Raw genomic sequence first — 27,962 nt, 5'->3', positions numbered from 1 at the left:
ATCCTACTTAAGAAATACAGTTTGGTATCAAAATTATTCATATCTGTTCAACCGTCATTTTAAAAGTGAATGTTGAGATTTGTCTGTGTGCACAGCTTTTAAACGGGAGACAGACGAACGTTCAACCACACACCACGGTTTAAGCGCGTGATGTTGATATGTATGGCCTGGCCTTGAAAAAATAAAACATACTTATTCTCCCAACGTCTCTCTCCTTTTAAAATAACATATAGCAGGTATTATTTATCTTTCACTCACCTTCAGAAACAGAGCTTCTAAAATGTCACACAGACAGGATATAAAACAATAAGAATTTTTATCCGTTGTCAAAATTGGCAGAAATATACTGAAAAAGTTGAAAACATGCCAAGAAATTTGTTTTTGTTTTGAATTTCGCACAAAGCTACTCGAGGGCTATCTGCGCTAGCCGTCCCTAATTTAGCAGTGTAAGACTAAAGGGAAGGCAACTAGTCATCACCACCCACCGCCAACTCTTGGGCTACTCTTTTACCAACGAATAGTGGGATTGACCGTCACATTATAATGCCCCCACGGCTGAAAGGACGAGCATGTTTGGCGCGACGGGGATGCGAACCCGCGACCCTCAGATTACGAGTCGCACGCCTTAACGCGTTTGGCCGTGCCGGGCCATACCAAGAAGTAATTGACTGGCAAAAATTCTGAATATTACATATTGTATCTAAACCTAATATTTGATCGTTGAAGGAGGCGTGCTTCGAACAGAGTAACGTGCGTGTGTTTCTACAGCAAAGCCACATCAGGCTATCTGCTGTGTCCACCGAGGAGAACAGAACACCTGATTTTAGCGTTGAAAATCCGTAGACTTTCCGCTGTCCCATCAGGGAACGAATAGAATAATGGACGTCTCAAACGCCAATACCAGACGGAAGTTACCGAATTTTCTATTTAAATATGGCATTATTATTATTACACAAACACACGTGATGAATATTATGTATTAGAATATGAGAAAAACATTATACTAATATAATGATACATTGAAAACAAGGTATTTATAAGTTCAATGAAGTTTTTTTGTGGGGAGTGTGGGGGGCTATACTACATGTTTCAAATTGTACGTTTATTTGCTGTCGATTTGTAAGCACTGTATTTATTCTTTTAATAATTTAACTAAAGGCATTATTATTCGCCAACAGGGTCGTTTTTCTTCACTATAATACTGCTATTTTTCAAGACATTGTTACAGTTTCTTGTTATAACCACTGTAATTTGACGTTTTTCACTGTCTCTGTCATCACAAACATTTTTATCGTTGTTATATAGGCTTAAATCTCTTTCAAACCTTTTAAACATGTTCTGATATCATAACTTGTATTCCACAGCTGTGTTTGTTACCAAAGTACTTGATAATTTATGTTATATCTGTCACTGCTCGTGGACGTTAGTGTTTTCATTTTTTTGTCAACCATTTGTAATTTTCCTGTAACTGTTTCAAATTCTTTTTTTCGTTCAGTTCCCAGTTTATAGTTTTTCATGTTCCATTATTTCAGGTTCCATTACTTCGAAATATTTTCAAGTTTTAAAGCTAGGCATTACTAAATTCAGTGTTAAAAAAAAAAAAAGAAACTGTATCCTGGGGGCAGAGAGGGGATGAACACGTTTCACTTAACGGCGGTGATAAAAAAACAAAAAAAACTTGCCAGTCCTGGTCTTCCTGTCGCTACAGCGGTTTGTAGAACATTCTAACTGTGAGCTACGTAGGTAGTCCTAACTTGTTATTCAGGCTTACCTACTTCGCTTTAAAGTAGTTACTCGACTAGTTCAAGTAGGAGATGCTGTCACCTACAGTGGAGAAGGAGGGAGGGGGGATTTCGCCCCTTAGGTAAATAACCTACACCTGGTTAGCATAACCACTTTGTTGTCGTCTACTTGCTACATAGAACCTGCTACACACTGTTGGCGATTTCCATGCACACAAAACGAAAATATACACGAATGACAAGAAGTTAACTTGTTTTGTACCCCACAGTGAGTCGATTTATATAGTTTATCCGTGTTAGGGTGCTAACATAAAGAACAAACCTTGATAATAATATTAAAATGTATACCTTTCCAATTTTAGGCACTGATAACGTTTCGGTCTATCTAATAAGGCCTAGTGGCACTGATCTTTTCATTGGTAGCACCTACCTTAAGATGGAAGACGTTTCGGCCTCTGTGCTGAAATCCACCACAAAAACTCCACTTAAATAATCCATATCAAATCCAATACCAATACAATCTTCACTGAAGTTATAAGTTCTCTTAGTGGAATACTGCACGCGCATTCTTGTAAAATGCCACTCAGTGTTTATATTGCTCGGTATATATATATTAAAAGAGTACACGGATTTTAACCTCAACAAACAAAGTTTTAGCTCGCAATATACTGCTGAACAAATTCCATTTTTAACAGTATTCAATATACTATTTAATATATCAAATGCTATTTCCTTTCTGATTTGGATTTTATTATAGAAATTGTTTCACATTCTTAGATTAATATCATGAATCATGGCTGTGGTTCATAATAGGGCTTGTTCGTTTCTTTTTCTTTATTAGTATTAAATATTGTTCAGAGACTCTACAAAAAAAAAAAATGGGTGTATTGTAACCTGAGCAACGTTGTTACATGCACATTGCATATCATAGCCTTTAGGTTTATTTGCCTTCATCCACGTCTTAAAACTGTAATATTTAGAAGAGTCAAAATGGGAATTTGTCGTGTAGAAAATAATGTTAACACAAGGTTTCAATACTTAAGCTTGTTTGTTAACAACTGTATTTTCACTTTAAGCTAATTATCTTGTTGCTGTAATTTTTTGAATATCCCTATTCTACTTTAAAGTAATAATTTAGTCTTACAGAGTAATCCAGATAGTCATTTAGACTGAACCAGGTTCCACACACAGTCATATAGAATAAACCAGGTCCAACACACACAGTTATATAGAATAAACCAGGTTCCACACATATAGTCATATAGAATAAACCAGGTTCCACACACATAGTCATATAGAATAAACCAGGTTCCACACACATAATCATATAGAATAAACCAGGTTCCACACACACAGTTATATAGAATAAACCAGGTTCCACACACATAGTCATATAGAATAAACCAGGTTCCACACAGATAGTCATACAGAATAAACCAGATTCCACACAGATAGTCATATAGAATAAACCAGGTTCCACACAGATAGTCATACAGAATAAACCAGATTCCACACAGATAGTCATATAGAATAAACTAGATTCCACACAGAAAGTTATATAGTCAAAACCAGATTCCACACAGAAAGTTATACAGTCGAAACCAGATTTCACGCAAATAGTCATATAGAATAAACCAGGTTCCACACACACAGTTATATAGAATAAACCAGGTTCCACACACATAGTCATATAGAATAAACCAGGTTCCACACAGATAGTCATACAGAATAAACCAGATTCCACACAGATAGTCATATAGAATAAACTAGATTCCACACAGAAAGTTATACAGTCGAAACCAGATTTCACGCAAATAGTCATATAGAATAAACCAGATTCCACACAGATAGTAATATCAAATAAATGTTTATATATGTTAGGAAGAGCTGCCTGACTTGCTTGGTCAGATTCTTTAAGAGATAATATTTGGACTGATTGACCAGACTTCATTCATAATAAGGGCCTGAAATTGTTACTTAAAACAACCTCACCAACACCTTATTATCTTAGAACAAGTTTTTCACTGTTAAATGTTCAGACTTGAACTCCTAATTAATGTCTGATTAATCATACATTTATACTTCTAATTAAATGCCTGTTTAAAAATATTAAACATTTGTTAAAAAATATTTTAAATGCTTATGTTTCATGAAATGTTATTTTCTGATTTTTTTTTTGTTTACTGTTTTATATGTACTGATTAAAACAGAACATAATAATTGTGATTTTCTTGGACTGATTCACTGTTTGGGATTATTAACTCTTTTTGTTTTTCAGATATTTGTGCAAACCTACTCAAGGGTTATCTATGATAGCTGGCTCTAATTTTTAACTAACAAACTAGAGGGAAAGCATCTAGTAAGTACTGTTTACCACCTGCTCTTGTCTGACCAAATAATGGGGCTTGATTGTCACCATTGTAAAAGCACAAAGCACTCATGGTTCCAATGAGTGTTTTTGGGTTGTTTTTTCAGATCTAAAGTCTATCAATTTAATCAATCACTACACCACTCATTCCTAGGATTATTAGAATCAGTAAGGTTACCAACATAAATACTAGTAGCAATTTTTATTAAGATATTGACTTAGCTCACCATTTTTGATAGCTGTCAAAAATAGGAAGTATCAGTTAGGTGTTTTTGTCTAGTACACTTTTATTTCTAATTAAACTGCTAATGTTTTTAGTACTGGAACTACCTAAGTATACTTTAGTTTCTAATAAAACGTTTTAGTTTTAGAACTTTCTAAGTGTACACTTTCGTTTCTAACCAAATTGTTACTGTTTTTAGTCTTGGGCATTTTTTTAAAATTATTAGTATTTTGAGTTTAGAAACTATAAAATACTTTGTTCTAACAAAACTATTCATATTTTGAGTGTTGAGGGTGACTGAAACACTATATATATTAATACTAATTAATCTAACACTGTTTTGAGTGTTGGAAGTGACTAATATTATTTCTGACTCACGAGCGTCTCTAAGTTCGATGCTAACTGTGGCATTCAAGAAATGGCGACAATTACAGTGTGAGTGGCCTAACTGTAGGCTATCTATTATCTCTAAACTTTGCAGATTCCTTGGAGTTATAATTGTGTCTAATGTTTGCAACATACATGCAGATATAACTATGTACAACTCTTCCATCTTAACAAAAAAAAACGAACTTTCACGTGTTTAAATAATTTAGCCATCTTATGAAATCCAAAAAAGTGACTAACATCCTTTACTTAAGCCTAGGGTAACCAACAACCATTTGATCTTATTTAAATTACAGGCATATACTATTATTACTAATTTCTGAAGTAGAACTATTACTAATAATAGGTTTATACACAAACTATATTTTAAGAGTGAACTGTTAGTACTTAAAGTTCATTGAACTTTCCTTACAGTCTTCGAATAAATAAAAGAAGTAACTTCAGACGACGCTTTTCACCTGCTTCCCAAATACCCGAAGGATTCAAATTTACAACCATTGTCTGACGTTTACTTACTTCATTTACCGTTTAATCGCTTGTTGACTTGGAGAGCATTAATTAAAGTATGCATTTGTAACTAAACTAAATTATTTTCTGATAGATAGCCGGAGAACATCTTCAGATGTTAGCTCTAATAATATAAATTTAATTTTATCTGTGGAATATCAAAAGCCTATCATATCCATCGATCAGAGAAAAAAAAACAATCTCTGTTATTCAACTCCATACAATCGACAAAATCTCACAATGACAGTAATAGAACTATTAATAATCCATCATGTAAAAAAATATTTAGAAAAATATTATTAGTTATACAGATTTTAATCATTAAACCTAGAAAGAATGTTGAAAAATATATATTGTGAGCATTGCTCGACCACAATTCCTAATAACACAGGTCTGTGATTTAAACTCAGTAAATGTTGTTTTAGTTTTAATAACACACATTCCATAATTTAGCTACGCAGATTTCGAAAATAATGCTCGTTTTAATGTCAAACGAATATGTAGCTTCATTTAACCTGACTTTGTGTGTGTGAAATCTACGTTTTTAGTCTCAGAACTAAGTGTTGTGGTCTTTCTTTTATATATTGCTTCTGGAATATTTCGTTTGAATGACCACCATGCTGACACTTTCTCTCCTTTGACACTTCCTGTCCATTTCCCTGATGTTTTGATGAAATCTTTCCAGACCTTACAGAATGAAAACAATCTTTATCATCATTTCTATTGACATCAGATGAAACTGTATCAAGAGTCTCTGGTGCAGTAGATACAGGTACATCAAGTCCATGGTGCAGTAGATACAGGTGCATCAGGTCCGTGAACAACAGGTCTTATAGCAGATTTAAGGTTTGAATAAGAAATTTCATTTTTATTTCGAGTGTTATAGTTTCACACGTTACGTGAGCAAAAATAAGTCATCCCCTAGTTTCTAGGCTTGTGCCACACCACTGGAATTTCAAAAGGCAAATACTTTTTCTTACCTTTAATAAATTCTCTCAACTTTTCGACACCAGACGGTGCAAGCTTTGCGTGTAGCCAATGATTTTTCTTGATCCCCAAATTTTAATCCTATACACGTAATGCGTTTTTTTAAAAAAATTCTGTGATGTTTTGCCTTTGTTTCTTACAACAAATGTACCACAAATATAACAGAATGTGTTTGGGTCATTTACGTGACCTTTTGTTGCCATAGTGGCAGATAAATAATATTGAAAATGAAAGAAAAAACAATGTCAAAGTGCGCACACAAACAAATACTATCCAGAACTGGCCTGTTGATCGTTTTTATACTAGCGGTGTGTTTGTCGTGGGTTGTAGAACGATCGATAAGACTCTCACGTCGAGATTGGTCTAGAGAAATCTATAGCTAGTGGTTATCAACATTTTAAGCATAACAGAATATGACCCAATTTTAATAAAAATGATTAATTTTGTAAATATACATATAACGTTTTGTGAAAAATCTGTAAGTGAATGAGAAAAATTGATATAATTTTTGGATTCACCGTACAGGAATTACATAAGAACATGTACAAATTTTAAGAAAATAAAAACATTTCAGGCCTGTGTTATCAACCATCCAAAGAGACCAATAGACAAGACAGCACTAAATCTTTAACTGTTTCAAATTATCATTTAACTTGCATTGCAACTGATATTTCATGCCTTGTGCTATTAGAACTGCTTTTTACTTAGAAATACATAATAAAGATAATAATGTCGTTTATGTCGCAATGAACTCAAGATCACTGAAACGTATGTCTTGACACATTTATATAGCAGAGTCAAACGTATACGTGTTTTAAGTAACATAGGTCAAATATATGTTGTGCAGGACGGTGTAGAACATCAACCATATGTCGTGGAATTGTGTTATTTCAACAAGTTAGTTTCTTGAAACTTTGTATTTCACTGCTTGAGTTACTTTCTTTGATAGTAAGATTTTTTGTAATAACGAAAACAAACACGTGGAGAATGATCCGTCTCAAAGTAGAAAAGTTTCTGGTTATATTAATAATTACACTTATTAGAAGAAAATGGGAAATAGAATTATTTACTGAAATTTGTTCATATTTTCTCCAATGCGATTATAATGTTCGCTGTTTCTACACGAGCTTGTTAAGTACACATTGAAGTTTTGTGTGTCCCCACTCGTCATGTTCTTTTGCTTTTGGCGTGGATTGTTAATCCAGGAGATCTTTGTTTGAGTCTCTTTTTCAGCAAGAACATGCTCTGCATTTTGAAGCCGTGATTGTAACCATGGAATATTGGCCAAAGCTCACTAATTGATCGAACAAGAATAGCCTAAGAGTTGGCGCTGAGCGTTGTTGACTCTTCTAATAAAATTTCAAATTATGGACGGTTACAAACCGATAGTCATTGGTGTACTTTTGAGCTAACATTCCAAATGAAACAACTAATAAGGAATTTTTTGTTTTTACTCTTACTAAATAATATAACGAAAAACTACCTGTCATAGCACAGTGGCATGTTTATGGACTTATAGCGCTAGAAACCAGGTTTCGATACCCGTGATTGGCATAGCACAAATAGCCTAAATGTGTAACTTTAGGCCTAACTTTAACCAATCGACCAAATAACTGAATATTTTATGTAAATTTGGAACGCCTTACTATTTTCGGGACAGTGATATTACTGAATTCAAATTATTTGAGTAAACGAATTAAGTAAAGGCGAAATAAGAGATAAAACTATTTGAAATTTATTACACAATTTTCTTTGGGAAAAATAAAATGTAATTAATATCTAAATTGACCTTGTATAAAAAAATTGGTTTTATTGTGTGTTTTGAAATTTCGCACAAAGCTACACGAGGGCTATCTGTGCTAGCCGTCCCTAATTTAGCAGTGTAAAACTAGAGGGAAGGCAGCGAGTCATCACCACCCACCGCCAACTCTTGGGCTATTCTTTTACCAACGAATAATGGGATTGACCGTCACATTATAACGTCCCCACGGCTGAAAGGGCGAGCATGTTTGGCGCGATGGGGATGCGAACCCGCGACCCTCAGATTACGAGTCGCACGCCTTAACACGCTTGGCAATGCCAGGCTTTTATTGTGTGACTTAATATTTTATGAGTTTGATTTTATGACTTAATATGAGTTTAGTTCATAAAATATTAAGTCATAAAATCAAACTTATAAAATATTAGGTCACACAATAAAACCAATATTTTTATACAAGGTCAATTTAGATATTAATTACATTTTATTTTTCCCGAAGAAAATTTTGTGTAATACATTTGACAGTAATTACGAATTTCAACCACTTACAAAGAGTCTTTCTCGGCACCGTTACTGGTTGTTCAAAATGATCGATCGCACCTCAGATTTCTCACTTGTGGTGGTGATCCATTATTTTGTTTAACAGCTACACACAACACGTTAAGTATTAGAAGCGTACACTAATTGATGCAACATCATAATGTTTGTTTTGTTTGTTTGTTTTTGAAATTCGCGCAAAAGAAATTGGGGGCTATCTCCACTAGTTGTCCCTAATTTAGCAGTGTAAGACTAGAGGGAAGGCAGCTAGTTATCACCACTCATCGCCAATTCTTGGGCTACTATTTTACCAATGAATAGTAAGATTGACCGTCACATTATAACGTCCCCACGGCTAAAAGGGCAAGCATGTTTGGTGTGACGGAGATTCGAACCCGCGACCCTCAGATTACGAGTCGAGCGCCTTAACCACCTGGCCATGCCGGGCCGTCACATCATAATGATAATGACATATTCTTCTCGTTTACAGTATAAGTTGCCATAAGTAAAATTAAAACATCGTTAAAATGTTTATATTATAGAAATTATGTGGCGCATACATTATTACTCAAGCTTTTTTAACACCTCTGTTAATGGTAAATTGGAAAGAGGATTTAAAAGCGACACGTTCTTAATAACGATTGCATGTTGTTACTTTTTTAGGCCTAGTTATTTTAAAATTTTTATTACAAAGAGATAAAATAGGGATTGATTCATAAAGCGTAGGGAAAGACGGCATAACTTGTTCAGATCTTAACTGGATTCTTCCATCTTTGCTTCACTTTAGCAGTCGCCTCTTACCCACCAATAAGAAACCCATGTCAGTCAAGACTGTAAGATTTCAGTCCTTTCTAGTATAATGTTATTTGTGTCTAGACAACGCTCTTTTATTGTGCCAATTGTGGAAAAACGAGTTTTTTGAAATATTTCGAATATATCATTGGTTGTGCGGTCGCTTGCTTCAGAGCGAAACCCGAAGGCATCTCCACCTTTGAACTTCTCCCCTCTTCCCTGAAAAGAAAAGAAAGTGGCTTAGTGGTAAGTAGTCAGGTTTACAACCCTGAAGGCCTCGTTTCGATACCCGTGTAGAGCAGAGCACAGGTGTCCCATTGCGTACCTTTGTGCTTAACAACAAACAAAACTAAATCAAACCTGTCTTTGGAATTGATTTTCTGGACTGACACCGTCGAAACTAAACTTCGACGTAATAAGTTCATAGAAATAAGATGTCTATTTCTTTACGTAACATGTTCATGCTGGGGTGATTTTATAATGAACGTTCATCAAAACTTTCTCAAAGAAAAGCATCTTCGTTTTCACCTCACAGCCCACATTTTTTTTTTTTTTTATTTATAGGTTTGAAATAATTTATTCAGAACATGTTAGTATTTTTTGCACCAAGGGTTAAATTCATTTTTCAAACAATAAGAGTTGATAAGGAGAGCTGTAGACGTTGGTCTGTGGCCACAGAATATTGAGTAGGCGCCGGCTTAGACGTGCCTAGACTTGCCCAATTATGTTACAGTGAGCAATTAATAACACACAAGCTGCCATCTGTTTGAATATGTATAGAGCTACGTTGATACTGGCTGAAAGGGAAGACCACTTGTTAGACACCCTGTTCGCTGCTCGGGCACACATACAGTAACACGCTGAGGCTCGGAGAACAAAATGGCGTTCTGTCTGCTTGCATGAATACGTCTTCTCACTAACAACTCTGAATGCAAATGAAACCGCAGGGCCAACTTAATGCCATGCATGCCTCCGTTATCGGGCTGGGAGGGGCCGCAACACGGAGCCATTAGGCAGGTCAGAGATCGCCGGCTGGATTACTTGTTTTTAGGCAAGTTTTTGTGAGGCAACAAGACAAGGTCTGTCCAGGAACACGAGTGCATCTATTACCCCGCGCAACCAGCTGTTAGGTATCGTGGATTACCCACTCAAACAATGATCTACTGGAACCATAAACTTATATCAGGTTTATTAGGGTTTCTGACAGAATCAATGGCTTATATAGCCTCTGGAAAGTACTATAGAAGTTTTGCAATTAACAAGATATTCGAAGAAAACGAACGTTCGTAATGTTTTATATAGTAAATTTCTACAGAACCGAAGGCCACGAATTTGTTTATTTTGAAAGATTGTATTATTCCAGATCTGCGTTTTATAAAACAGCAATAGTGCTTGATGTGTGCAGAAATTTGTTCCCTGCTGAGACATTGCTAATTCCACGGATTTATAACGCTAAAATCAGAGGTTCGATTTATCTCTGTGGATACAGAATATAATCCCCATGTGGCTTTGCTATAAATAAAACACACGCACAGAGTGGCCCGTAAGTCCATACCGATCCATATGTTATTATGTTATATTCATTAATACTAATGATGAGTTGAAGGCAGCTGTTACCGCAGCATTTGGAACAATAACCCTGCTATGTTGAGGAAAATGTCTCACAGAACATGGCGTCGCATAATATTATGCAGCGAGAATGACGGACAGCACACAGATACACTGGATACATAGGATATATGGATGGGTAGAGACTTACGGGCCACCCTGCACATACACGAAGGAAATTCCACAAACGGAAAGCCTTTGCGAAGTTGTGTGTGACAAAAGTCGGAGCTTTTAAACTAAGTAGTGAGTTTAAATCAAATTCTGGAATATATAACGTATATTCACACGTAGTTAAAACCAACGACACCTGTGACAGTGTCAAGAAGGTTTAATTATGTTCCAATAAAGCATTAAATAAATTCAGCAGCATAAATGTCCAATAGTAACACGCGCTGATATTGTGTGTGTGTTTTTCTTATAACAAGACCACATCGGACTGTATGCTTTGTCCACCGAGAGGGATCAAATCCCTGATTTTAACGTTGCAAATCGAAGTCTTGTTCTTCCACCGGGATCTTGACATTATGAATAATCCTGCTTTCGAAAATTATCCTTCAAAATGTCCACAGTGTTATTTTTGTAACCAAGAAAAAACATAACGCTTTTGGTAACCCAGCCAAGAAATATTCCAATTAAAATAGAAGGCCCAGCATGGCCAGGTGGTGCAGATAGCCCTCGTATAAGTTTGCGCGAAATTAAAAAAACAAAGAAACAATGGCCAAGTGGTTAAGGAGCTCGACTCGTAATATGAGGATCGCGGGTTCGAATACTCGTTACACCAAACATAATCTCCCTTTCAGCTGAGTGGACGTTACAATGTGACTCTCAATCCAACCATTCGTTGGTAAAAGAGTAACCCAAAAGAATTGACTGTGGGTGGCGATGACTGGCTGCCTTCTCTATAGTCTTACACTGCTACATTAGAAACAGCTCGCGCAGATAGCCTTCGTGTAGCTTTGCGCGAAATTGAAAAAAAAACAAACAAATTAAAGTAATTTAACATAAAATTTTATTTTGTTTTATTTTTGAAAAAAGGTGAACGTGTCTTAACACTTACATAGCCTGTTAAGCTCTAAAGACGTTTCAAGCTGTGTTTATTTATAGTTAAGCGCTAAGCTTCACAAAAGGCTATCAAAATCTGGTTGCTAGCGCTGTAAGTCCGCAGAAATTCCGCTGTGTTACTTGAACGGCGTGAATATTGGGTTATTTCTTGCAACTTTTTTCAAGAGTAGTGAACTCTTGTTTGTTCGTTTGTTTTGTTTATTATTCGTATTAAGTTGATTAGTAAGTAACTAAATTCGTAACCGTGCATTTAAATTCGCATAATGTATTGATTAAATGTATTATCGTAAGCCTTTTTTTTTTTCCATAAGTAATAGTCTTATTTATAATGTGATATTTAGACTAATTTAAAAATTTGTTTCTGGAAAAAAAAATGTAGGTGGCACAATACACACGCGTGTACGTGTTGGGTGGTAAATAAAAATATTGGAACTGTTAAGCTCCTTGGTATAATTATTATGCGTAAAGTAATAATGTATTAAAATATTTACACAGAGAAACTTAACACATTTTAAAAATTAACCATAATCAACCATCCAATTCTAAACTTAAGTTTTTATTACACAAAACACATTTTTTTAACGATTTTTATTTAGTTTCCAAATGGCTCAGAGGTGAACTGTTATATTTCGACCCTTGGCACGGTCACAGAGCAGATAACCAAACGTGCATCAATCGGCTAAAACAAATAGTTTTAACGGCAGTTTTATGTCGGAACGACATTGTGACTTAGGCCACAAGTATGGCTTTTTATGTGTTTTTCTTTTAGTTCCGAGAACGTCAAGTATCGCTAGCATGCTTCGTTCTCTATATATATATATATATATATATAAAGAAATAAAGAAACGTTAGCAATATAATAAGTAATTTTACAGGATTTTCTGAAGCTCCCTCTAGCGAATTAAATAGCTGGCCTGAGGTATAGGTTAAAGTGTAAAAAGAGGCACGGTTCTCCAGGCCGAATATTGCAGTTTTATTGCTTAGCTGATGTCAGCTTAACATTTGGGGTGGAAATGAATGCACTAAATCACATTTGAAGTGGGCCTACTCTGTGATTTCAAGAGTTCCTTTCAACACCCTGGTGTGTACATGTACCTAAAAGTGTAAAACCTCGCATGAATGGAGCCACAACGAGGCTCAGTTTTGCGCTTAATATTTTAACACTTAACATTTAGCTGTTAGTGCAGTATTTACAAAAAATTTGATTTTTTTTTTTTAAATTTCGAGCGAAGCTCATGAGGGCTAACTGCGCTAGCCGTCCCTAATTTAGCAGCGTAAGACTAGAGTGAAGGCGGTTAGTCATCACCAGTCATTACCAACTCTTGGGCTACTCTTTTACCAACGAATAGTGGGATTGACCGTACATTATAACGCCCCCACGGCTGAAAGGGCGAGCATGTTTGGCGCGACGGGGATGCGAACCCGCGACCCTCGGATTACGATTCGCACGCCTTAACGCGTTTGGCCATGCCGGGCCAAAAACAAGATATTTGGTGGGATGGAGATTCGGATCCAGCAACCTTCAGATAACGAGTCGTGAGCCCTAACCCCCAGGCCAGATCGGGCCTACAAATCTGTGATCTTTACATACATAACTGAACATTTCTCATATTAATTTAATTTGTCCACTTCAGTCATTAAATTACCGACTTGTTTATATAGCACATAGAATACCGGCTAGAATTGAGTATAATTTTCTCAGTTGCATCACTTAATACGTGTATATGGATAAAAATCACCATCGTACTAATTAAAACGACTCACTTCCTATGAGGCCTGGCAAGGCGTAGTGGTTAGTAACATTATCTTCATAATTTGAGCGTCGTAACTTAGAATCTCGTCTCCGAGAATGCTTGCTCATTCAACAGGAAGTTATGATGTGACGGTCAATCCCACTACACGTTAGTAAAGAGTAGCCTAGGAGTCGGCGGTGGATGGTGATGATTACTTGCTTTCCCCATAGTCTATCACTTCAAAATTATGAACGGCTGGTGTAGGTAACCCTCGAATAACGTTGTGCGAAGTTCAAATATCAAATCGTTTTTAATATAAAATACGTAGGGACGCCTTCCGTAGTTAGTGAACCCAATGGTGCAATGCTGTGTCTACGGGTTTGCATCGCTAGAAACCGGATTTCGATACCGGTAGTAAACAGAGCACAGATATCTCATTGTGTAGATTTGTGCTCAATAACAAACAATCCTGTAATTCATTTCTGTACTGGTTGTCTATATTTTCTTGCTTGATAACAAACAATCCTGTAATTCATTTCTGTACTGGTTGTCTATATTTTCTTGCTTGATAACAAACAATCCTGTAATTAGTGAGTAATTAATTTCTGTACTGGTTCACTCTAGTCTTACACTACTGGCGCGGCATGGCCAAGCGTGTTAAGGCGTTCGACTCGTAATCCGAGGGTCGCGGGTTCGAATCCCGGTCGCGCCAAACATACTCGCCCTTTAGCCGTGGGGGCGTTATAATGTTACGGTCAATCCCACTATTCGTTGGTAAAAGAGTAGCCCAAGAGTTGGCAGTGGGTGGTGATGACTAGCTGCCTTTCCTCTAGTCTTACACTGCTAAATTAGGGACGGCTAGCGCAGATAGCCCTCAAGTAGCTTTGCGCAAAATTAAAAAAACAACACAAAACTTACACTGCTAAATTAGGGACGGCTCCCTCGTGTAGCTTTGCGCGAAATTTAAAAACAAACAAATACATGAGTTAAACCAGGAATAGCCCTCCTTAACTTTGAACTTCTGACTAGAAGAAAGGTGGTCAAATAACAAACCCTCTAGTATAGAGTTATGCCCCTCTCTTTGAAATCAATTGCTTTTATATTTTTGTCAAGCTCGAACCTTGGATGTTGCGACTACTAAGCCAAACTCAGCCAATCATCACACGTGAATTGTTTGGCTGTGGCTCATAGTATGTCTCCAAGTTTCCTTTTTTTTTGTTTTTCTTTTTCAAGTACAAACTTTTAGCTCTGTCATTTCTTGACCAATCTGAGATGTAATTACAGTTTTCGACTCATTGGGTAAAAACCCTTTCGATTGATATATTTGACCACAAAATGCTCGAAGACTAATATTCTCTAACCCTACCAAGAAGAATTTGTAAGTGCCACGGCTGCCCCCCAGTGGCTCAGCGGTATGTCTGCGGACTTACAACGCTAAAAACCGGGTTTCGATACCCGTGGTGGGCAGAGCACAGATAGCCTATTGAGTAGCTTTGTACTTAATTCAAAACAAGAAAAAATTGAGAACTTCCTCTTGTAAGATTTCCATGAAGTATAGATTCACAATTTGTACCTTTTAAGATGAATATTAATTTCATAAATCATTACAAAATGCGTACACGTGCAGTAAACAAATCGTTTCATTTTGTACTGAAGCATCTAGTAGCTTACAGTTATGTGAAAAGGTTAGGACATCCTATGAAAGCATGTGTATTTTTGTAACATTTTTGGATATATAGATAGTTAATCTCAATTGTAACAATACTGAGAGATTATAGGAATGTAACTAAACAATTAAAACTGAAGAAAAGACTTTTCAAGATCTTCTGTAAATGTAATTCTACAAAAATGCATATTTTAACTGAGGAAAAAGTTAGGACACCCTACCCCCTAATAGCTAGTGTTACCCCATTTGGCTGAAATAACTGCAGTGAGATGCTTCTTGTAGCCATCTACCAGTCTCTGACATCGGTCTGAAGAAAGTTTATCCCACTCCTCAATGCAGAATTCTGTCAGCTGTGAGATGTTTGAGGGGTTTCTTGCATGTACAGCCCGTTTCAAGTCACCCCACAATATCTCAATGGGATTAAGATGTGAGCTTTGACTCGACTATTCCAGGACTCTCCATTTCTTAGTTTTTAACCAGTCCTTGGTGGATTTACTAGTGTATTTTGGGTCATTGTCGTGTTGCAGGGTCCAGTTCTGCTTCAGCTTTAATTTTCTTACAGATGGTCTCACATGATCCTCAAGCACCCTGTGATATACAGTAGAATTCATGGTGAATTCTATGATTGTGAGCTGTCCATGTCCTGCTGCAGCAAAGCAGCCCCAAACCATGACACTTTCACCTCCATGCTTCACAGTTGGTATGAGGTTCTTTTCCTGAAATGCTGTACTTGGTTTACGCCAAACATGTCCTCTGTTCTGGTGTCCAAATAATTCAATTTTGGACTCATCTGTGCAAAGAATATTGTTTCAGAAGTCCTGGTCTTTGTCTACATTCTCTCTAACAAACTTCAGTCTGGCCTACAAGTTTCTCTTAGAGAGCAAAGGTTTCCACCTTGCACACCTCCCATGAAAGTTAAACTTGTGCAGTTTCTTTTTGATTGTAGAGGCATGGACTTTAACATCAACAGTAGCCAGAGCCTGATGTAGGTCCCATGTTAGGGTGTTTGAAGACCTCTTTTAGCATCTTGCTGTCTGCTCTCGGGGTGAACTTGCTTGAACGACCAGACCTGGGCATGTTAGCAGTTGTTTTGAAAGCCGTCCACTTGTTGACTATTTTCCGGACAGTGGAATGGCTCATTTCAAAATCTTTTGAGATCTTTTTAAATCCCTTACCAGACTCATAAGCTGCTACAATTTTCCTTATGGAGGCCTCAGACCACTCTTTTGCTCTCACCATGGTGCTCACTCTCACTTCAACAGTCAGGAGCACACCAAACTAAATGTCTGAGGTTTAAATAGGACAAGCCTAATTGAAAATGCTGAGTAACGATCTTCTAATCATGTGCACCTGGTGTGATACATCTGTGTGTGAGTTGAGCCATTTTAAGTGGGAATAAATGTGAGGGTGTCCTGACTTTTTTCTCAGTTAAAATATGCATTTTTGTAGAATTACATTTACAAAAGATTTGGAAAAGTCTTTTCTTCAGTTTTAATTGTTTAGTTATATTCCTATAATATCTCAGTATTGTTAAAATTGAGATTAAATATCTATATATCCAAAAATGTTACAAAAATACACAGGCTTTCATAGGGCGTCCTGACATTTTCACATGACTCTACATCCGTTTGTTCTTTTCTTTGCTTCATAGGCCAAATAGATATTGTCTTAGCAGTCACAAATGTTCTATCTTTTTCAAATTGCAAACTGAACGAAAACTTAGCGAGTGTAAAATTGAGGTAGAGGTGTTCTTCACCCATGTGCTACTAATATACCGTTATGGTAACTATCTAATCTCAAGGAAAGCTTTCTACCTGTCCGTGGAGTCTCCTCCTGAAGGAAATGCCCGATCCAGACCAAACTTAGCATGTTAACTTCGTTGTCTAAAAGCAAGTAAGCATTTTATTAACTCTTCTATATCGAAAAATTTAAATATTTTTTACAATAAACCTTTTATCGTTACTGCAGTAGCTATTGCAAATAGTTGAGTTTGAATAAAACTCACAATAAAATTCTGCGAGCCAAATACTTACTGTAAATAAAATGTTCAACGCTTGGATTGTTCTTCGTAAAAACCAAATCGTACTGTATTAAATTACTGTATGTAATTTACTGTATCTACAATGTGGATATCTCTCTCTTGACGAGATTTAGTTGCAATGACTTCTTTCTCTGTCAATGTGGATAATAAAGATGTTGCTGCAGCATTTTCCGCTCTTTTCTGACTCACAACATTCTGGTTACAGGTTATACTGGGGTTAAAATAAGCGCTTAAGCCTGAAGTAGAGAGGAATTTCACAACTAAAAATGTTTTTTTTTAAATAGTTTTTTTTATGTAAAATATAGCTTTGCGTTAAATCCAAATTCGAGATTATTATTATTATTATTAAAGTTAATGTATTAAATATACAAATTTAGACAGTAAAAATCTTGACCACATCTCTTCGGTGAAATGACGTGCTTTTAATAAGTTACACAATTGCGTTTGCCATGTTTGCAAAGTTTCTCTACTCGAGTGCTGTACCTCCATAGTTAATTTTTATGGTGCATATTGGTGTATAGAATACACACTAATATTAAGAATAAATGATCTTATAACAACAAAACGTTGTTTTCCTTTTAACAAACACTCAGTGTTTCGCTTCGCAGCTTCTTCGTGAGAGCTAAAATACAAACCAAACCTGACAATACAAGGCTTCAATTGAAACGTTGAGTGTTTAATGAAATAAAACATTTTGGTGTCACAAGGTTGTTTGTATCTAATATTAATATATTACACCTTCTTGCTTCCAATCCATTTCCTCTGCCTTACAAGAATTTTCTTGGAGAATGAACGCTACTGAAATTTCTTGGAGAGATTTAGCTCATTTTTAGCAAGTTTACACGTATTTTCCACGTTTACAAGGTAACGTGTTTAAAGATCTTCAAAAAGAATGTCCATTATGGACTGAGAGTTCACTATTTTTTTGTAGACTTTCACCGGATCTGTCTAATTTTCACCAAGGGCGGAAGTGTGGAATTTGACGGTCAGAAAGAAAAGTTAGATAGCAAAAATTAAACATCTATTTACATTTTTGTCTCATTAGCTATTTGCGTGGATTAAGAACATACTGCTCTAACAGTGATCAGCAATTACTAATCAATCTTTAAAACACGTAATTCTGTCACTTGTCCTGAAGTAATAACAACTTTAGGCTTAACGTTCAACCGTCCGAATAGTTCCACTTTCTTTTGAACAATGAAGACACAGAAGATCGATAGTTACGGGGGTGGAGGGTAATTGGCGTCCTGCCAGGAGAGTATTTCTGTTCTTAGGGGGCGTCTGCTATGACCAGTGAAAGCATAGTTGTCAGAGATTATTCGTAGCTTGCACTACCTATGGTTATTCGTTGAAATTAGAAGTTGCATACACTTGATTAATGATTCGGCAAAAACTAAAAGCTCACAATCGTTAGTTGCAACGCTCTTACATTGATGAGTGGTCACGATCAGGTATTACAAGAAATTTACCGACTCTCATAGGCCTAAAAAAGTTAAGCCTCATGCAGTTATTTATTTTGAAGGAACTTGAGTCCCTGCAGGTGTGAACCAATGTGCTGATCCGTCAAAACTTCGAACAAATTTGATAATTTTGAAGATTTATCTTTACTTAAGTAACTATCAAAAGCAAGACCTCAAAGATTTATGTTTAACAGTTTAATAAGTATTGCGTTTGACATTTCGTCCCACTCATAGTAACTCGTCGTTTTTCAAGGGCTTATTAAACAATACAAAAAATATTAAATTAATTTTAAAATTGATAAGAATCTGTTAATGAGAGTATGACCCCTTTATCCACCATTATTTAAATTAGCATACAAAATATTTTGCTAATGTGTTTAATTTGTTGGTTGTCAAATGAAACATGTGGGTGTGAAGATACTAAACATTTTTAACTTTCTTAGTATTAAGTTCTACTCGTTTAAGAGACTTGGAAACATGATGAAGTAATTGTAAACCAACAGATACGAGATTAGTTTTATGCTTTCAGTTTTTCTATAGCCCACACAGCCTTAATAATATTCATATACGGACTTTGGGGAGTCAGAACCGTGAGCTGCGTATGTCCAGTTGACTCTCCAAGTATCATTTCACCACTTCTTTGAGGTTAATATCTTGTGGGAAGATGAACCCTATCTAACAGTTTTTGTACCTAAGAAAGTATGATATACTGTCTTCTGGAAGATGAACCCTGTCGAACAGTTATTGTTCCTAAGAAAATGTTACGATGGTTAAGAACTTCTTGTACTTGTCAGAAGTCGACATGTCATCATTTTTTGTACATATCTCCACCATAGCTACATGTTCGAGCACCCTCCTCTAGTTTTGTTTGAAGTCTAATGTTCAACATTTTGGTTTGTTATCTCTCTCAACTGATTTTGGAAAAGGTGCAAAACCATTGAGGCAACTGTTTTATTTCCCCTTAAAGGGGCCGAAGGCCGCTTCGCCTGGAGAGTCACATCTTTTACCCACTCGAATCACTATACAGTGATGCGTTCTCTGTCAGTCAGTCAGTAGACACTAAAATTTCGTCACGTGGGGGGCGTTTAATGTTGTAATTTTACTTTCGTGACGTCAGTAAAACATGCCCGTGCTATGAATCGCGAGATGAATTATGAACTTTGTAGGCTACAATACATCATGATATATGAACTTGCAAGAATTAAAAATATTTGTTACTCCTAATCTCGCTCGTATTTACTCTTGAAACAGAATACTTTTGAGGAACCCTGCTGATTGTTTTTATGGTAATATTCATACTTGATTTTACAGCTAGATCATTGGCTATGTTTCTACAGGACTGTTCTGCATCTAAAAAAAAACAAAAACAACATAGCCTGAGTTGTTTAATACAATTTTTGAAGAGCGTAGGTTTTTATGTTTAACGCTTCTGTTGTTATTCCTTCTGCCACCTAAGGTGAACGAAGGGTTATGTTTTCACCCCTATGTGAGTTTTATGTGTCAGCAAAATTTCTCGAAAAAGCCTGAATAAATATGAATGAAAACTGGTATACATTTGGACTATAAACCTAGGCCCGGAATGGCCAAGCGTGTTAAGGCGTGCGACTCGTAATCCGAGGGTCGCGGGTTCGAATCCCGGTTGCACCAAACATGCTCACCCTTTCAGCCGTGGGGGCGTTATAATGTGACGGTCAATCCCACTATTCGTTGGTAAAAGAGTAGCCCAAGAGTTGACGGTGGATGGTGATGACTAACTGCCTTCCCTCTAGTCTTACATTGCTAAATTAAGGACAGCTAGCACAGATAGCCCTCGAGTAGCTTTGTGCGAAATTCAAAAACAAACAAATAAACAAACATTTGGACTATAAACCAATATAAAAGTGATTAGATTCTGGAGAATCAAGGTAACGAAAATCCAAAATATCCCTATCTGTTAACATGGGGACTGACTTTTTTCACGCTATTTTTGCTCTGTAACTCGGACAAAAAAATGACTGGTTTTTCATGAAGCTTGATGGATATGTATAAATCGAAAAATGGTTCATTTCTGTTGATAACGACTGACATACCGAGACATTTTCGTATTTTGTGAGAGTTGTATGGCGGAGGTATGTTCTCTACTGAGTGCCTCTTTAATTAGTACAAGCATAAAATACTCTGTTTTTGGAGACATGAGCATAAGTGCATTTGCCACAGTATTGCTGGGAATAATTAGTTGTTCGTAATACTATACACATGAGGCTAAATAATGATTAGGGGAAAGGAGAATTATGGTATGCCTAAATGTGCTTGTTTTTTAGAGCAAAACCATATTGATTTTTTTGCTGTGTCCACGGCTGGTTTAGAGTTGAGATACACGCATCGATTTGATGGTATTTTGTAATATCCCTTCTGCAATTCCTTTGAGGAATAATGACCTAGCGAGATAATCCTTCAAATTCTGTCCTTCTTGTTATATTCTACATCCAAATTGTTTGTTTTAAAAAAGCATACCGGGAAATATCACACTTTTTAAATTGCTCTACTTTACTATCATTGGTTAATTCTAATTTTCACGAGAAGAATACTTCATTTAGTGACAGTAGCATTGAACGTGTACCTGTTTTAATTGAATAATATAGCTTTACGTTAGGTCTTTCAGTTACATCTGCAACATGGGCCTTATCTTCGAGTTTGTCATTTCAGTCACGTGATCGAAATTTTTTGGTTTTGTTTTGAAGCTACGCGAGGGCTATTTGCGCTAGCCGTCCCTAATTTAGCAGTTTTAAGACTAAAGGGAAGGCAGCTAGTCATCACCACCCACCGCCAACTGTTGGGCTACTCTGTTACTAACGAATATTATGGTTGACCGTCACATTATAACGTCCCTACGGCTGAAAGAGCAAGTATGTTTGGTATGACTGGGATTTGAACCTGCGACCTTCAGATTACGAGTCCAGTGCCATCACCACGTAGCCATTCCGGGCCGCTTGTAATCGATAGTAATTTATGTAAGGGTTTTTAATCACGTTTGAAAGTGTTTTTACTTGATACGATTGAAAAGCCCGAGCAATGTTCCGACTGTCTCCGAGTCCTAACAATATTTTCAATATGAATATAATCGTTATTTTATACGTAGATAATCTAGAATTAATTTAGCACAATTAATATACCAGTAGTATATATATATATATATCTTGACTTCTGTTAATATGCTCTCAAATATATCAGTTTAGATCTTTGCAAAGCATGGATTACTTCGAAATTGCTCTTTACGGGTTTGAGAGTTCATAACAAATATATCACCATAACCTGTTAATTAGTGTCTCTGTTATAACAAAGCAAGTTAAAAGTGGAAGACTAAATGTAAAGAATAGAAGAAGTTACTAAGTGACTATTTACTCTATGTTTTCAACTGGGGGTTTTAATAGTAAATTTAACGATTATAATAGTCTAGACAAGTTTTATTTGATTCTAGTAATGCAAGATCTAATTTCGTAGTTCATCTATATTAAGTGTAGGGGATCGATCAATCGTTCTGTGATACCGGACATGCGAAGCCTAATTATTTTGTTCGTGGCGTCCTGAAGCTTTGTATATCTGTTGTAAGTGTCGTTTAAGCCAAGGATATACATTAATATTTTCTAGAAATACATTAATGTAATATAGCATTTAATTACCTATAGCACTTTTTAAAAAAATTTTCATATTTATTATTTATCGTCAAATAATTTCCAAATACAGATATTTTAGACTTTGTAGGAAACATGAAAGATGATAGTGTTGAAACTATTCTGTTAGTGTTTTCACCAATATTTTGTTCCAAAACTTTTATTTCATAAATAATTAGACTAACTGTTACCACCATCTTGTATCCAATAAAAGGCATTTAGATGTTCAAATTAAACGAGGCGGGGTTAACGTTCGCTGTTTATAAAGGCTGTAATTACATATGTACTGAACTGGATTTATCAGCCAGATTGATGATGGGCGTTCATTTGATTGTGTGGCATTTGCTCTTATATGAATTTATATTTCACGTGATTAAGAAAGATTGAATAACATATATAAAAGATGAAAATTACAAGTACAGGTGATGATACACTATGATTTTGTTTTTAAATATATGAGCTGTAAGTTTTACACGTGATTCAAAATCAGCTTATAGATATACATGGAGATCTTAGCCTTTCTTCTGAGAGTTCTAGCACACATATTTATAATTCGTCTATGGGGAATGAATTTCCTATCGAATTCTTACGATTTTCTGTGTTTCAAGGCACAGTTCTATTTTGGTCTGTAGATACTCTTTACCAGGAAAACCTGTCATCGACTGTAGTGTGAAGAAAACTAATTAAACCGATCATAACAGTTTAGCATTTCCCGACTGTAAGGTGAAGAAAACTTATTAAACCAATCATAACAGTTTAGCATTCCCCGACTGTAGTGTGAAAGAAACTTATTAAACCAATCATAAGTTTAGCATTCCCCGACTGTAAGATGAAGAAAACTTATTAAACCAATCATAACAGTTTAGCATTCCCCAACTGTAGCGTGAAAGAAACTTATTAAACCAATCATAACTGTTTAGCATTCCTCAACTGTAGCGTGAAAGAAACTTATTAAACCAATCATAAGTTTAGCATTCCCCGACTATAGCATGAAAGAAACTTATTAAACCAATCATAAGTTTAGCATTCCCCGACTGTAAGATGAAGAAAACTTATTAAACCAATCATAACAGTTTAGCATTCCCCAACTGTAGCGTGAAAGAAACTTATTAAACCAATCATAACTGTTTAGCATTCCTCAACTGTAGCGTGAAAGAAACTTATTAAACCAATCATAAGTTTAGCATTCCCCGACTATAGCATGAAAGAAACTTATTAAACCAATCATAACAGTTTATCATTCCCCGACTGTAGTGTGAAAGAAACTTATTAAACCAATCATAACAGTTTAGTATTCCCCGACTGTAGTGTGAAAGAAACTTATTAAACCAATCATAACAGTTTATCATTCCCTGACTGTAGTGTGAAAGAAACTTATTAAACCAATCATAACAATTTATCATTTCCCGATTGTAATATTAGGCTATTTTGATGTAAACGATTGAGGGCAATAATATCAAAGAATAAAAGATAATTTGATAGAAATATCACCATTCGTGGAGCAAAAAAAAAGAAAGAAATAGTAGATGGCGTTTATATAGAGGGAAGTAAGCTGGATTAGCTAAAAAAACAGGTCTATATCTTCTGTGGTTCTAAGATCCAATCATTTTTTATTGGTCACATACACTCCTTGTTTCGAAATATTGTTCAAAATGTTTTAAGTAGCAAAACGAGGGCCCCTATATTTGGTGACTGAATTTGTTCGATAAAAACTAGCGCGTTCTGACAAAAAAAATAATTGGTATTTTCGGATGTTCTCAAAAAGAAAAAGGTGTAAGTGAAGATAAAGGGGTAAAGTTATTAGAACTGTCAGCAGATTATTGTAAGTCACATAACGCAATTCGGAGTTTTGTTACCTTTTACCGCACATTTGCAGAATTATTTTTGGCACTTTCATTATTAGCCTAAAAATGCGTTGCAACAAGATATTATTTATTTCAAAAAATGACCCTTAAAGTTTTTACTGACAGAATTTATAGAAAGTTTGATTTGTGTTTAGGAAGGGCAACATTTTTCTCACATCCCTTTGTTACACTCCTGTTAACATTCAAATAGGTTTTAGTTCACTTTTATCTACTTGCTCCATAGGTACGTGACGTATGACTTTGGGGTCTGATTACCTCTGCCTCCTTCCTCCATATGTACGGGGGAGGTGAGCCTTTGGGTTCTGATTACTTCTGCCTGTTTGCTCCATAAGCACGGGAGGTGTGCCTTTGGGTTCTGATTACTTCTACCTGCCTGCCCCATAAGTACGTGACGGGTGAGTTTGGGGCCTGATTGCGTCTGCCTCTTTGCTCCATAAGCACGTGACGTGTGACTTTGGGGCCTGATTACTTCTGCCTGTTTGCTCCATAAGTACGGGAGGTGTGCCTTTGGGTTCTGATTACTTCTACCCGCTTGCCCCATAAGCACGTGACGGGTGAGTTTGGGGCCTGATTACTTCTGCTTGCTTGCTCCATATGCACGGGAGGTGTGACTTTGGTCTGAATAGACCTACCGCTTCCTACGGCCCTGAAGCGTAGAAATAGAGGATAGAAATGACCGAGTTTGACTGTGTGGGTATTTGGGTATTGATGTTGTTAAATACCCAGGAGGGTCAGGTACATTTGACCTCTTCCTCCCTCCCGAACGATTATAGCGTCTGTCTTTAGGGTTTTTTTTTGTTTTTTTTTTAAAGCTTTGGGCCAGAGTAAAAGTATAACATCATACTCAGGTCCATTTCAGGGCTCAGTCCATGCATGGACGAACAAGGAGTTTTTTTTTTGTTTTTTTTTCTCCATTTAATTTTTTTTTTTTTGTATTTTTTCTCCTTTTTCTCGATTGAGAGAATGCTACTACTACTTGTAGTAACACAAACACTCACACAGAAAAGAAAGTAATAATAATTATTATTATTCAATACTTGAATAATAATTCAAAAAGAGAAGAAAATAAAAATAATAATAATGATTAAAAAAAGAAAATAATAATTATAAAAATAAAAATAAACAAGGACTAAGTGTCTAGTGCATAGTGGCCAGCTTGTGTTACATTTCTTAAATATATGTTAAAAGGGGAGAGGTATTTAGTACCATTTACATCATGTACGTGATATCTGTCGAGATCACACATTAAGTCATTTTTGTGCCAATTCTTATTGAAATATTTTAGAGAATTATGCAAGAGTCTTTCAGCTATTGTATCTATGTTTGCATACTTGTGCATGAATGTGGTTGAGGTGCTACGTGGTACTTTGTATGCTGAAGTTAGTACAGAATTTTGTATACGTTGAAGTTTCTGTACATGTGTGGGTGCTATGTTAATCCAGGCAGGTGATGCATATTCTATTGTTGGTCTAATGTACGTTTTGTAGATTTTAAGTATGTTGTCTGGTGATGTTCCTTGGATTTTACCTGAAAGACTTCTTGCATAGTTTGCTCTTTTCCAGATTCGTATCAGTACATTTTTAATATGTGGTAGCCACGTTAATTTTGAGTCATAGGTTAGACCTAGAAATTTAGCAGAAGTAGCAGTCAGTAAAAGTGATCCATTCATATAGAGTTTTGGTGGATCTTTTTTCAGCTTATTCAGTCTGCTGAATACTATGACTTGGGTTTTTGGAATATTAACTTTGATTCTGTATTTCTGGCAGTATTCTTCGATGTTAAACAGAAATGACCGATAGATTGTATAATAACATAAGTTAAAACTTCACCACGAAAAAAATTAAAGGAAAAGAATAAAACTCATAACTGAGATATTGTTTGCCCTATATTCAAGGTTTATCAACAAGAAGAGGCAACATAATATAAAAGCATGTAGAACATTGTGTCATATTTTCTCTGCGTTATAAACTAAATAATTTTATGAGAGGTAAAAAAAACAGATAAAGTAAAAGAAGTAAATATGGGGTTTATAAAAATTCGTTTCGCCTGAGGTCAAACTTACATTCACCAAGCATACAGAAATTTCAAGTTTAGAATCAAGGAACCTATAAATGCGGTAGATAAATATGAAGTGAACGAGTCAGTATTAGCAGAACACGTGAGAGGCACATCTTCATATTATAGAGTGGAATAATGCTAAACTGATAAATCAGGTAAGAGTTGAAATGTAAACTAAATATTACGGAAACAACAGAAAATAAAAAAACAACAATAAAGATAATTTTTATGAACTAAGAAATTGCTACAGGTTTAAAAATAATAAAATAATGAATATATGTTATTATTGTTGTTTTTAAACTCTGGGTGTTTTAAGCTTAGATGGCGTTGAAGGGATGCGCGTGATTATATAATTATAAAAGCCTTAACCTGACTTTAACTCTAACTTCTTAACAATCACGTGCCGCGCGCACATAATTATTCCAGCCGCGCACATTCTGAGTAATGGTGAGGAGTCTCAACATGTTCATGGCTTTAATTAGACTTGCAGTCAATAGACCTAGAGCCTAATTAACCAACTGGTGGCATTGCAAAGTGGTCTAATGATCCAATAGGGTTAAGGGTCTAAAGTCTGATACCACACATACATTGATTCAGGATTGGTGCACATGGATTGAAATATTAAAGGGATGATTGTTTCTCAATCCTGAAGATGGTGATACAAGCACACCGAAACATGTAAACATTTAAGGGGTGGTCCCTGCTTCCGATAAATTATTCACTGTGTCATTATTTTATCGTTGAACTCCTTTAACTGTTTATAAGTTTTAATATGTGCTATTATAGCACTGTTATCCCACTGGTGATTTAGCAGTAAGTCTGAGGACTTATAATGCTAGAAACTGGGTTTCGATACCTGCAGACCCTCGGATTACGAGTCGAACGCCTTAACCCACCTGGCCAGGCCGGGCCCCTGTTGTAAAATATCAGTTTATTGTAGGAAAAGTAAAGATAAAAAATCGATAGATTAGATTTTTAAAGCTGAATTACGTATTTTCAACATTAGCCACCGGCCGGGTATGGCCAGGTGGGTTAAGGCGTATGACTCGTAATCTGAGGGTCGCGGGTTTGAACCCCGGTCGCACCAAACATGCTCGCCTTTTCAGCCGTGGAGGCTCTATAATGTGACAGTTAATCCCACTATTCGTTGGTATAAGAGTAGCCCAAGAGTTTGCGTGGGTGGTGATGACTAGCTGCCTTCCCTCTAGTCTTACACTACTAAATTAGGGACGTCTAAAGCTGATAGCCCTGGAGTATGACCTACATTTAACTTGGGATTATACTTTTATTTATAATACCTGTTATTATTATTACAATTACATTCAACCACTGATAAATGAAAGTTACTTTGTTTTATAATTGAATGGTAGAAATAGAATACTATGGCATTGCCGTCTTACGGATAGATTGAACTAAGTTCCGAGTGAAAGGCCAAATCTGTTATCAGTAAAACAGGCATTATGAATAAAAGTATAATCCCAAGTTAAATGTAGGTCATCTCATTTTATAGACCTAGT

At 36.0% G+C, this 27,962-nt stretch overlaps 1 protein-coding gene across 3 annotated transcripts in view; it reads left to right on the top strand.

Moving 5' to 3' along the window:
* The window catches only part of LOC143248684 (protein limb expression 1 homolog), a 75,793-nt gene that overhangs the window by 32,345 nt on the left and 15,486 nt on the right, over window positions 1-27,962 (top strand). The window lies entirely within an intron of this gene.

The sequence above is a fragment of the Tachypleus tridentatus genome, chromosome 4 (genome assembly GCF_004210375.1).
Source record: "Tachypleus tridentatus isolate NWPU-2018 chromosome 4, ASM421037v1, whole genome shotgun sequence".
NCBI classification, from domain to species: domain Eukaryota; kingdom Metazoa; phylum Arthropoda; class Merostomata; order Xiphosura; family Limulidae; genus Tachypleus; species Tachypleus tridentatus.
The sequence above is the reverse complement of the archived record's forward strand: the minus strand, read 5'-3'. Positions and strand labels throughout refer to the sequence as shown.